At 41.5% G+C, this 12,178-nt stretch overlaps 2 long non-coding RNA genes across 2 annotated transcripts; both read left to right on the forward strand.

Annotated features, from left to right (window-relative positions):
• Positions 1 to 320: 320 nt before the first annotated feature.
• Positions 321 to 849, forward strand: LOC125717639 (uncharacterized). Its single transcript, XR_007384574.1, has 2 exons — positions 321 to 413; positions 534 to 849. It is a non-coding gene; the product is annotated as an uncharacterized LOC125717639 (long non-coding RNA).
• A 6,645-nt stretch (positions 850 to 7,494) lies between these two features.
• LOC125717636 (uncharacterized) lies at positions 7,495 to 8,897 on the forward strand. The gene is made up of 3 exons (XR_007384568.1): positions 7,495 to 7,841; positions 8,378 to 8,505; positions 8,740 to 8,897. It is a non-coding gene; the product is annotated as an uncharacterized LOC125717636 (long non-coding RNA).
• The last annotated feature ends 3,281 nt before the right edge of the window (positions 8,898 to 12,178 follow it).

A 12,178-nucleotide genomic window follows, 5' to 3' on the forward strand; every position in this document is an offset into this window, starting at 1 on the left:
AGCCAAAGAGTGAACGCGGGGCAACATTCAAATGTGTATCATGAGCCTAGATCCGTTCTTGACATGGCCTCCGTAAGTCCTGCTGCAGTCTCACAGATATTGACTAGTTTAAGTACAGTTTTATTTCGAGAAGCAATCAAAGAGGTTAGGAAGACCTTGGTAGGTAGTGAGTAATCGAGGGCGCTTACTCCACGCAGGGGAGAATGTAACCAGGTGATCTGCAGATTTTGACCATGAGCGGTTAAGCTGCATCGGGGAACGAGGGGGAATAGGTGGTTGCGCCTTTAAGCAACTTGGTGACATCATCACCTGAGAGAGCGCGAAAAGCCACTGTCTGGAAGCGCCATTTTAAGCTGGATAAGCTGGGCTGCGGACGGTTTTCCGAGTGGGGTGAGAGTTTCCCAGAGTACCAGGTTTGTTTTCTCTGCCAATTTTCTGTGTGAGAAAAGTGGAGAACGGTAACAAATGGTGTGTATTCACTTTCCACATATTGAAAAAGCGGGTAAAATGGTTCGTGTCTATTTTTATTTTAGAGAGCGGTGCGTCACAAGGTTTTCTGCCCGCGCCTTGAGGTTTTACTGGTATGTGCAAAGTTGGTAAGAGCATGCTGTCCATGTTAAATATCTGTTCAGTTGTTAGTTGTGTGCTAACAAGGATATTTCTGTTTCAGTGTGCCATTACCGTATTATTTTCAGTGCAAAACTGCCGTTTCCTTTTATTTCGGTGTACTCGGTTATGTGAGGTCTGCCTCACAGGGTTTTCCGTGTGTTTTATTTTACTTTTATACTGTACCAGTCCCACCTGAGTGTGGAGTTTTATTTCTTTTCTGTAAGAGAATCCTCTGTAAGGGAAAAGTGTAAGGTTTAAGAAACTGTTCATTGTAAATCCTTTTATCTTCCAACCAAAATGTCTAATTAATTAGGCCTATGGAATAAATTAGACCCAAAAAGAGTATTTGTGTTCCTGCGTGTTGTTTCCCGGGCCACACATGCATACATAGGTATAATTCCTTCTTTATTTTCACCAGCAGACGTCGCTTCTCTCATTTTTGTCTCAAACTACTCTTCCATTGTTCAAACACAGAGAAAGAATTGGTACCTTATAATAGTGAGCTAAGCACTGATTGGATGAATCTCGATTGATTGTAAACAGGGATACAATCAGACTATTGCCCGCATGCAGCGACAAACTGGTTGATGTTCTGTTGTTTAGGTACTCTCTTTCTTGGTAAAACATCAGTTATTTCCTCCTTTCGCAGACTACAATATAGTATAGTATAGTATAGTATGGTATCGTGCAGTGCAATGCAGTATACTATAGAGCAATGGTCACCAACTCATTGACCATGAGCTACTGGGAGCCCACATGGATCCAGTTAGGCGGCCCAGATTCAATTTTAGTTCAGTCTACATGCGGACTAGAGTCAGCCAGTTGGTGATCACTGGTATAGAATATGTAGGGAATTAAGTATATGGCGGACAAGATCCAGTAGCTGGTTTGATTGTCATAAGCTTTATATGTAGTTTACCCAACTTAGCAGCCTCTTGCATCGACAGAAGGGCAGCATTCAGGTGGGCAGTGGCAGCTTCAGCCGTGGACCTGCCAGGATGGCATTTACAGGCACTGCAGTGCCTCGGACGACAGTCCCCAGGAGGCATGTCAGGGAGAAAGGGGCTGGTGTGGGTCTTATGTCAGGGGCGGGGAGAGCGGGGCAGCCCTGTGGAAGGGTTACGTCACTGCTCACCCTTACAGGAGATTAATGCTAATATAATTTATTATGATTAATTCAGTAAGTTATCAGAAAGTCTCTGCTTAAAACAGTGCAGGGCAAAATATAGTAAGAATAATAAATAATGAGAATGATAATTATTATTATAATCATTATCATCATCAGCTTATAATTTTTTTTATCGTTATTATATATGAAGATTCTTGCATACATCCACATACATGTATAATATTCTATATTTCTATATTCAAATACACTTAAATACATACATTTATATACATACATATATTTTATATGACAAGGTACTTGGGTGTTTCTATGTTCTGATATGCGGTAAGGTGATTTACATTTCCAGTTCAGTCTCTTGCTTTTTTCTTTTTAATGTGTGTTTAACTGCTAAACTGCTATGCTAACTGCTAATATCTAGTTATGTGTGTAACTGACAATAAAAACGGAATAAAACCACAATTCGCAAGCATTTGTTTAAGCTTCAGTTAAACTGCTTGTGATTCATTTGACTTTGGTTTCTCAATTTGCGAAAGTGAGTCCCTGCCTTCAATGCATGTGTGAGTGAATGGTGTGTGAGTGTCCCCTGCGATGGGCTGGCCCCCCATCCTGGGTTGTTCCCTGCCTCGTGCCCATTGCTTCCGGGATAGGCTCCGGACCCCCCGCGACCCAGTAGGATAAGCAGTTTGGAAAATGGATGGATGGATGGAGTCCTTGCCTTCACTGTAAACGGCCTGAGATTCACATGCACGGTTTAGCTGGATGGGCTTCGGCATGGAAACAAACACACAAATCTGCTGTAAAGTAACAAAGTACTTACAGTACTTATAGTCGTTTTTTTTTCTTTATTTGTACATTACTCGAGTATCGTAAGTTGTTGCAGCTTTACGACTTTTCTAACTTTTGCACGACCGTTATTACTAACCGCAGATTTAAAAAATAACGGGGGGGGATTCACAATTCTAGGTCAAATACGAAGAAGTGCATAGATTTGAATATGGATGGTAGAAACACATGTCTGTCGATATGGTGGGTGTCCCATGTGTGTTTAGGGGGGGGCGGGGGGGGGATTCGGGGCTGATTTGGTCTGCAATGATGAAACCAAACCTACACCCTTGAATATGAATCACATTTTCTTTGCGATATTCTCTTACAATTCTTTAACAATATGATTGTTTGTTTGCTTATTTATAATTACAATAATAATAATAGTGCTATTATTATTATTATTATTATTATTATGCGTTAAGCCTGCATGACCTATTGTCTTTGTCAAGAATGAAGAAATCATATGAAGAGATGCCTGATATATTGGTTAACATTCTGAAATTGCCATCTGATACTTAAACTTTAACAATATTACAAGTTAGCAGCACTTACTACTGAAATAATGTACGGGCCTGTGAAATGTTAATTATTCATTATTAAATCAGATCAATCTTTTGTTTCCCATAGAATAGATTTCTGCCAATGTATTTTATCAGTTTTTTAGAACATCCAAGATGCGTCCCCAGCCCACCTTACCCCCCCCTTGGACAAGGACATATCCAAAACATACACACAGAAAAACGAGTCAAAGCTTGACCACAATCTCATCATCCACCTCTCCTTCAGGACCTAGATCCTGTCCCACCACATTCCCCCCCTCTTCAACCTACAGCATTTGTTAGTAAAGTAACAACATAAAAAAATAAGCTGTGTTTAAGGTTTGTGGATTTTCTTATGTGGAAGTGTTCTAAAACTAGCTTTTTAATTATCCTGTCACCCCATCATTTTGTCATCATTTGGTTTTTCATCTTACAGCCATGAGATGGCACCATAGGCAAAGAATGGGAGCCTCAGAGGTAAAACATGGGCCGTGATGCCTGTGTTTATCTGATTATCTATATGTGCTTGATGATTCCCTCAAGATTGGGTGTAAAGTGACTCTCCAGTTGCAAAGGCCTCCTTTGGCAGTCTGGCCATTAACACTGTTTACAGAGATCAGCTCATGGCTGAGTGCTCGCATGCACTATATGCCAAAGAATTCAGTCAGCATTTATCCAGGTTAAATATCAACCTTATTAAAAGAAATGTGTTAGAATCACTACATTTCCATGGGTCCTACAGCAAGCTTCCACTTCCAACTGATGGTTTGTGACCAGGAGACATCCCCTCGACCATGCGATATTAAATGTGTCCGAGTTCCGCCCGTCTCCCGAGGTGCTCCGCCTGCCCCCTGCAGTGTCCAAGCTCACTGCGATCAGAGGCACCCACTGTGCCTGGCCCGCCATCAGAGGTCACCGATTCTTAAGGGGATCCTGGAGACGGCCCCACTGGTTCTCTATGTCTCATAGAGGGAGAGGGGCCATACCTCCCACAGCGGCCGTCCTAGTTCTGGGTCTTGTTTTGGCGCTTGCCTGGTAGGTTCTCCTTTCTATTTGAACTCCGACAGATCCCCCCTGCCCAGCTGTCCCAGTGGCACACTCCTGCCCTGCCATCCCAATGGTTCCCTCTGGCTCCAGCCCTGGGGGTTCCCATTCGGTCCTGGCTCCTGACTTTGTTCGCTGGTGTCTCACCTCAGGTTCTGTCCTTGGGCCCTGTCTAGTGTGCACCACTCCCTGTCCTGTGCCCTACTTGGTTCCCTCTAGTGGGTCTGTCTCTTTGGGTCCTTTATACGTCTGTCTTGTTGTAGTCTATTTAGTTCTCCTGGTGTTTTCAATCCTGCCCTGACCTTTGTTGTGTCCATATTGGTGGTGTGGTGTCCCAGTTCTTTCAATCTCCCTAGTCACATCCTGTGCCCAGTGTGGTCATCTATGGGGCGTCTTGTCCTGTCCCATCGTGTCCCCTCCTACCTGTCCTGTGTGCCTGAAATGCACACATCGGCGGGGGTGGGGGGTATTGTCATGCCTTGCCTGCCTGCTGCTCTCGTACTCACACTCACTTGTTTTGTTTTACCTCTCGTCTCAGACCTCGTGTGGATCACTCAAGCTGCCTCTCGTTTGCTCCCTCATCAGTGGTGATATACATGCTTCCCAGTCATGAACTCCCCAGTCCAGTAATTGATATTGCTCTCTGTGTATGCCCCCAAAAGTTTGTCCCATGGTTCATCCCTGTCCAGCCCTGGTTGATTGTGTGGGTGACACTTTACTTGAGGGGGCACAAATAACTTACTCAGTTACTACTCAAAAACTAATTACAAATTAATATAACACCTGCATGAAATGCATGAACCACCATGATTAATGATACACGCACATGAGATCAGCATGTAACTAACACTTAGTTGCTGGCTAGTTAATGCATTAAGAGTGTAGTACTACATTATTTGTGTCCCCTCATGTAAAGTGTTACCAAACATGCTAAATAAAACTTGCATATAAAATATGGAAATATAATTACTAATTTTGAGCACCATATTTCTAAAATAAAGAACTGAAAATGGAAAATGAAACACATCTGTTTCTTACACAAGACACCGAGATAAACAGACAAAGAGTCACAGGGATAATTAGCAGAAAAACATGTAATGCTTTCTGATGCAGCTGTTCATCTGCAAGAGATGTTCGGGAAAACTTGAGGCCGATCAACAGGTTTATTCGGTGTATAAAGAGAACATGAGTCACATAAGACGATGTTTCTCAACCAGATCCTCGGGGACCATGGGCTTGTTTGTGCTCCCTCAAAAATATGGACTGTCTGGCAGTGAGCTGGGAGGGAGCGAAAATGTGGACCATCTGGAGGTCCCCAGGGACTGGGTTGGGAAACACTGGCATAAGGAAAAAATATGCAACTGAATGAACAAATGTTAGATGTTTACAGTGCTTTTCAAGGTATTCAAGGTGCTTTACAGAGCCAATAGGGAGCCACTTCAACGACACCACTGCGTAGCCCCCACCACTGCGTAGCCCCCACCTGGATGATGTGACGGCAGCCATTCTGCACCAGTACGCTCAACACACAGAAGTAACGGTGATGAGGGGGCAGGAGAGAATTCACCAATTAGATACAGGGGATGACTAGTAGGTCAGATTTGGTAGGGCCACAGTGGGCAGTTTTAGCCAGGACATCGGGGTACCCCCTCTCCTCGTTCGAAGGATATCCAGGGATTGCTCAAACCTGGGATGGTGATGGACTCTGAAAATAAACAAATTGCTTAATTAACTTCCCCTGGAACAGATGTCCTTGCTTCACATCAGCTTCTACGAACCACAAACTGAACAAATGTAATTGTTGTAATACGCCCAGCGTGAACGACTCCAGATAGCACCTTCGCATTTTAAGTCACTATATTTTACACAAACGGGATCTGCACGAGGAAATGTCTTCTGCTGGTCCCTCGGGGTTTGGTTCTGGTTGAGATCAACCACAAGAGTGGTTAAGAAAAGTGCCACCAGCTGATCATCCTCGAACAACGTGAACATCTGACTGACCAAGCGGTCGATGTTAATTTGTAGGTGGCCTTTTCCTCTCAACATCTCTCTCACTTATATTCACAATATATTCAGGAAGTGTGGGACAGTCCAACTCAGGATGTTACTTGATTGTATCTTGCAAACTGTGAAAGGAAATAAAATGAGTATAAATAATCATTCAGAGTCTGTTGTGTGACTTACAGTAAGCCTCACCATCAGATACCTTTTCCAACCCACCTTTGGATTAAGTGTTTTTTGCTCCGTTTAATCAGCCATCAGTTTCTTATGTATTAGTGTTCTAAAACTAGCTTCTTCATTCTCCTGTCACGTCATAATTTTGTCTTCACTTGCTTCGGTCACATAAGAACTTGTGGGATTTTTCATTTCATGACTATGAGTTAGCAACATGGGCTAAAACTGTGAGCCTCACAGATAAAAGATGAGCCTTGACACGTGTGTTTGTCTGTTTATCTTGGTGTCTGATGATTCCATCAAGCTTGGGTGTAAAGTGACTCCCTCAATGCGCAAAGGCCTCCTTTAGCAGTCAGGCCATAACTCCTGGTAACTCCACCAGATGGTTTGGGGCCAAAAGATGTCCCAATCCCTGACTCACTGAGAGAAATAATGCTTAATCTTATATACGTTTATACATTTATAGAGATAAGGTTATGTAGAGTACCAGGCAAGGTTTGGACACGCCAAACTACCTACAGAGTGATAGTGTCACGTCACATGACCTGCCCGCCTGACCTAAACACAGTATGTAGAATAATTTTGAAGGAATTTGAGCAGAGAGTGAAGGAAAAGTGGTCAATGAAAGCTCAGCGTATGCAGGAACTCCTTCAGTACAGCTGGAAAAGCCTCCCAGGAGGCCACCAGATGTTAATGACTTACAGGAGAAAGTATGGGTCAGCCAGCCCCTGGAACGAATGGGGCCCAATGGTGCGATCACTTTCCCGACCCAGGGATTTGAACCAGCAACCTTCTGAGTCCCAACCCACAGAGTTGCCCCCCCCCTCCAAACAATATTTTTTTGTTGAATACTTTTTTTGTCAGCGCATAATTCCACGTATGTTATTTTATAGTTTTGCTGTTTTGATAATTATTCTAAAATGTAGAAAATAGTACAAAGAAACGGTTCTTTGGAGAGGTGTGTCCAAACTTTTGACTGGTACTGTAGGTCATTCAGACTACTAAAATGAAACAGACAGGCAGACACCAAAGGAATACAGTAAGCATATAGGCAGATTAAACATTAACACTACATTTCCCAGGGATCTTTTACTAATAACTCCTGTTGATCATTTGGGCCTAGCAGACGTCCCAAAGCCCGACTCATTGAGAAAAATCACGTGTGACGTCGTACTGTCAAGTGATTCCTTTGACCGGTATCTCTGCCGAAAAAAGCTGAAAAGCAAAAGGAAGTCTTTGTCATGGCTCTGCTCACTGATCATATCATTTTTATGTTGATATTTATCAAAGTGTGCGGTAAGGAAATGCAAATTTTTGTTCATCTCTTTTGGAATTACTACATGTGAAGTTGAGAAGTAACAGTGAAAGAAATAGGTTGCATTAAAAGCTTCTTTTAAAACTGAGTTGCTACAAACTCCTCAGAAGACAGAAAGTAACACGTTACCCACAGTGTGAAGCAACAGAAAACGTTTTTGCATGGTTGCAAGAACAAGTCACCGAAACGATGATTTTGAATGAAGGTGTTTTCTTAGAGTAACCAGCGAGCTTACTACGTACAGTTTAACTAGATTGATTTACTCAGTGAATTGTGTGTTTCTGTACAAGGTCACCATTTATCTAGGAATTTACTATTTAGAATGTAATCAATGTAAATATTTAGCAAAATATCTGAAAATACTCCCGGCTCTGGGGGTAAGAAATGAAAGTGATTTGCATCCTTGTTTTCAGGAAGCGTATAGTAATGCTCTGTTTACAGCTATGTGGTTGTGTTGTGGCTTTTGTTGTTGTTTTGGTTGTAAAAGTGATTCATATCTAGCTTTACAATCTTTTTTTATTTATGCAAACAATCTTGGTGCTTTTTAATGTCATTTTTCTGTTGTTGCGAGGAACCAGGAAATGGCTGCCGAGTGGGGGTATTGCTAATGCTGTGGTGTAGGTGACCAACGCCCTTAGGATGGGTGAGGTTCGGGGCATCGTGATACAGGTCGACCCCCAGTGTGAACGAGTTTGTTTCAGCTGTTACTTACATCTGACTTTGATCTTTTACGTTCTGCAGGCTGTACAGTGAGACAGAGAGACGTATACACTTGCTGTGTTGATATATATGCCAATGGCGTGTATAAATATTCAGTCGACACAAACTGGACCACGGATAAACTTCACAGTGAGGAATGGGACAGTGAGGTAAGTGCTGAGGTAACACCATTAAGGCAGGACACAAGGATGGGTGAAGGATTACAGTCACGTGTTCAAGAAATGTAGGCGTTTTCATAATCGTGTGAACCTGGGGCACGAAATTCAAACAATCCTTTTTCCAAAAATAGGAAGATTCCGTTTGAAGAGAATCAGTCAATCAGACAGTTTAGTCCTCGTAAGCCTGTCATAACAAACCACTGTGACCTTCCTGTCGTCTTACAGGAAATCCTTCTGGCGTGTATTGAATACGACCCCTACTTAAGTAACTTGACCGCTGACGTAGAACAGGTCCTCTCTGGCAGCATCCACCTCAAACGGTGTCTTAACCTGAATTACTCTGCTACTGATGACAAGTTTAAGGTAGGCTCTCCTATCTCGCCGTAGCTTGTGACAATGGCAAAAATATTGTACATGTTTTCAACCATAATTTTACATTTCTTTTTTTAAATTTAAGGAAATTCATATCCACTTCATCGTCACGGGTAAGGGTTAACACCTTAGTGGTAGTTTTGTCTTGTGTAAATCATTCTAGAAACTTTCTAGATCCAAATCTTACACTGTAGATTACATGTGCAGAGAATTTCAAATCAACGAGGTTGTTCTGCTGTTTTATGCCAGGATGTACTGAAGCAGAACAGAATAATGCATCTAAAGTTACATCTAACTTACATCACTTGGCTGTTTTGGGTGAGTGTCTCTTTGATTCTAAATAAAATCTAGCATGTTCTCTAGGTACTGCTACGGTGCGGATGCATCACCACCACAAACAACAATAATAATAATAATAATAATAATAATAATGTGTTTGTACCTTTACAGTTCCCATCACTGGGCTTGTGTCTATTTGGATATAGTGGAAAATCGGGTGAGTTTTAAAATGTAATTACACCCCATAGTATAACTGGTATTGATTTCCAGAACATTATTCCACATATTCCAGGTGATGCTGTGCTCACTGGATTGTATTGCAGCTGAGTTATTAATTAGACCTGACTAATTAAAATTGACTGGCTTTGCACATCTCTGATACTGCAGGCAAGTTGGGGTCCATTTTGTCAGAGATTTTAAACTCAAGGAGCTTTTCGTTTTTAAATGGGGCTTCTGCTGGTGAGAAATAATGAAACTGAACTCTCACTTTTGCTTTCAGCTGCCTCAGACGGTGGTGGAATGGGTGGAGGCAGCCTGCAGATGATCAGAATATGACCGGGGAGGACAGAGAGACATTTTGTTAGTTGAAATACCCAACCTGTCTCCTTCTGGTGTGAAATCAACTCATTTTTAGAAACAATTCGGTTTTGATTTCTAACAAAGGCCAGACGTAGTAAAAGATATTTTTATTAGACACAAACATTTTATACATGCATACATAGGTATAATTCCTTCTTTATTTTCACCAGCAGACGTCGCTTCTCTTATTTTTGTCTCAAACTACTCTTCCATTGTTCAAACACAGAGAAAGAATTGGTACCTTATAATAGTGAGCTAAGCACTGATTGGATGAATCTCGATTGATTGTAAACAGGGATACAATCAGACTATTGCCTGCATGCAGCGACAAACTGGTTGATGTTCTGTTGTTTAGGTACTCTCTTTCTTGGTAAAACATCAGTTTTTTCCTCCTTTCGCAGACTACAGTATAGTATAGTATAGTATAGTATAGTGCAGTGCAGTGCAGTGCAATATACTATAAAGCAATGGTCATCAATTCATTGACCATGAGCTACTAGGAGCCCACATGGATCCAGTGAGGCGGCCCAGATTCAATTTTAGTTCAGTCTACATGAGTCAGCCAGTTGGTGATCACTGGTATGGTATATATTATAGGGAATTAAAGATATGTGGCAGAAGATTCAGTAGCAAGATTGATTACTTTCTTTATAAGCTTTATATGTAGTTTATCCACATTATCAGCCCCTCGCATTGATAGAAAAGCAGCATTCAGCCGTGGACCTGCCGGGCTGGCTGTCCATTCCTGACGGACCTTGTCGGGCATTTCCGACACAGTGCGCGTGGCAGCTGTGCTGTGGATCCGCAGTACGCATGTCGGGCAGAATGGGGCTGGTGTGGGTCTTACGTCAGGGGCGGGGAGAGCGGGGCAGCCCTGTGGAAGGGTTACGTCACTGCTCACCCTTACAGGAGATTAATGCTAATATAATTTCTTATGATTAATTCAGTAAGTTATCAGAAAGTCTCTGCTTAAAACAGTGCAGGGCAAAATATAGTAAGAATAATAAATAATAATGAGGGTGATAATAATTATTATAATCATTATCATGATCACCTTATAATTTTTTAAATTATTGTTATTATATACAAAGATTCTTGCATACACCCACGTACATGTATAATATTCTATATTTCTATATTAAAAAACACTTAAATACATACATTTATATACATACATATATTTTATATGTTCCTCCCGGTACTCCGGTTTCTCCCCACAGTCCAAAAACATGCTGAGGCTAATTGGCGTCGCTGAATTGCCCATGGGTGTGCATGTGTGAGTGACTGGTGTGTGAGTGTGCCCTGCGATGGGCTGGCCCCCCATCCTGGGTTGTTCCCTGCCTCGTGCCCACTGCTTCCGGGATAGGCTCCGGACCCCCCGCGACCCAATGGGATAAGCGGTTTGGAAAATGGATGGATGGATGGATATTTTATATGACGAGGTACTTGGGTGTTTCTACGTTCTTACATGCGGTAAGGTGATTTACTTTATTTATTATATAATTTATTATATTAACTGCTAAAATGTTATATCTGGCTACATGTGTAACTGCCTTCACTGTAAACGGCCTGAGATTCACATGCACGGTTTAGCTGGATGGGCTTCGGCATGGAAACAAACACACAAATCTTCTGTAAAGTAACAAAGTACTTAAAGTACTTATAGTCGTTTTTCCTTTGTACGTTACTTGAGTATCGTAAGTTGGTAACTTTGCTACTTTTCTATATTTGGCGCGACCGTTATTACTTACCAAAGATTTAAAAAAATAACACTGACGGGCGATACAGAATTGTAGGTAAAATACGAAGATGGGTGTAGATTTGGGTGTGATTGTTTATAATTACCGTATGTTACCGCATTTTGTCAATTTGTTCAGTCCTGTCTTGAGTGAATTTAAAAAGATCGATTTCATTTCGTGAGATCAATAGAGCCGAATGTATGGTACTTTTTCCTTAGTCTATAAGCACTTTTAAAACCAGGTATTTTTTAGCAGTAGGCGATTTTAATATAGATGATTTTTACTTGAGTTCCAATTTGGTGTGGTTTCTCTACTTTTACTTAAATATGAAAATTGAGTAGTTTTTCCACCACTGCAAATCTTGTCCTACAATAACTGGGAAACAGTTTACTTGAAGGGGCACAAATATCATAGTATAATATTACTTCTACATTAATTAACCACAAACTAAGACTTAGCTACATACTGATCTCATGTTAATTCACCATTAATGAATTAAGACGCATGTTTTATCTCAAGCAATTACTATATTTCTTACTACAGCCTACCTGTTATTTTTGTAAACTTTTGTGAATTTCTGAAGGAACTAAAAAGGACCCACCATTAATGAATTATGACGTACCTTTTCTCAAGTATTTACTATATTTGTGACCCGTCGCCACGAAATGAGTCTTACGTCGCACTGGTAGAACTGC

This window comes from Brienomyrus brachyistius, chromosome 22 (genome assembly GCF_023856365.1).
Source record: "Brienomyrus brachyistius isolate T26 chromosome 22, BBRACH_0.4, whole genome shotgun sequence".
Taxonomy (NCBI): domain Eukaryota; kingdom Metazoa; phylum Chordata; class Actinopteri; order Osteoglossiformes; family Mormyridae; genus Brienomyrus; species Brienomyrus brachyistius.